Raw genomic sequence first — 1,026 nt, 5'->3', positions numbered from 1 at the left:
AACAGTAGAAAATTCAAATCTTAAGAAACATAGTTGTTCAGGGACAGGATGTTTTTAGGACTTTAATCAGAGAAGGCCACAAAAGGACCTCTCCAAAGTATATTAGAATTAACTCCATAGGCATACATAAAAAGTAAAGAATGTTAAAATCTATAAGAGAATTGCCAAGTCACCTATAAAGGCAAACCCATCAGATAAACTGCAAATTTCTCAACAGAAACTTTAAGAGAAGAAAGACATGAAATGATGTATTTTAAGCTCTGAAAGAAAATAACATCCAACCTGGATTACTCAGCCTATCTATCCATCATAATTTTAGGAGAAAATAAAAACAAAACCAAAAGCAATTCATGACCACGAAACCAGCACTTCAGGAGGTATTTAATAGAGTCTTATACACAGAAGAGGAAGATAAACACAACCATAAAAAAAGAAGAAAGAATGAATGTTACTTGGTAAGTGCATAAGCAAATGAGGAGTGAGAAAGAAGCCAATAAAATAGAAGTAATTGCTATCCAACTTTTAATAATAACTCTGAATATTAATAATCTTGGTTCTCTAATCAAAAGATACAGAGATTATATGCATGCGTAACATATGCTGATTAAGATAAAAACTACAACTCCCCAGTCTATTGGTTTGTTTTTGTTTTAATATGGAAAGTCTCACAAATTTGCCTGTCATCCTTGTGCAGGGGCCATGTTAATCTCTGTATCATTCCAATTTTAGTATATGTGCTTCTGGAGCTGAAACCTGTCTATTGCTTTGTTTTTGTAGTGAGATTTGAACTTCTGGCCTTGTGCTTGCTATGTAAGTGTTCTACCACCTGATACATGTCTCCACCCCTTTATATTTTAGTTATTTTTCAGATACGATCTTGTGGTTTTTTGGCCCTTGGGTAGCCTGAGGACCCTGACCTATGCCTCTCAGGAAGCTAACAGGTGTCCATCATTGCTAACTGAAAAATCACAATCCTTTATATGAATATTAAAAAAAACAATAATAACGCAATCACATGCTTACTGC

At 34.2% G+C, this 1,026-nt stretch overlaps 1 non-coding gene across 1 annotated transcript; it reads right to left on the bottom strand.

Annotated features, from left to right (window-relative positions):
* Positions 1–649: 649 nt before the first annotated feature.
* On the bottom strand, positions 650–753 carry LOC138822405 (U6 spliceosomal RNA). The gene has a single exon (XR_011370438.1). It is a non-coding gene; the product is annotated as a U6 spliceosomal RNA (small nuclear RNA).
* Between the last annotated feature and the right edge of the window lie 273 nt (positions 754–1,026).

Source organism: Dipodomys merriami, unplaced genomic scaffold (assembly GCF_024711535.1).
Source record: "Dipodomys merriami isolate MVZ:Mamm:240054 unplaced genomic scaffold, mDipMer1.0.p SCAF_11, whole genome shotgun sequence".
In the NCBI taxonomy this organism is placed as follows: Eukaryota; Metazoa; Chordata; class Mammalia; order Rodentia; family Heteromyidae; genus Dipodomys; species Dipodomys merriami.
This window is presented reverse-complemented; position numbering and strand designations above follow the sequence as displayed.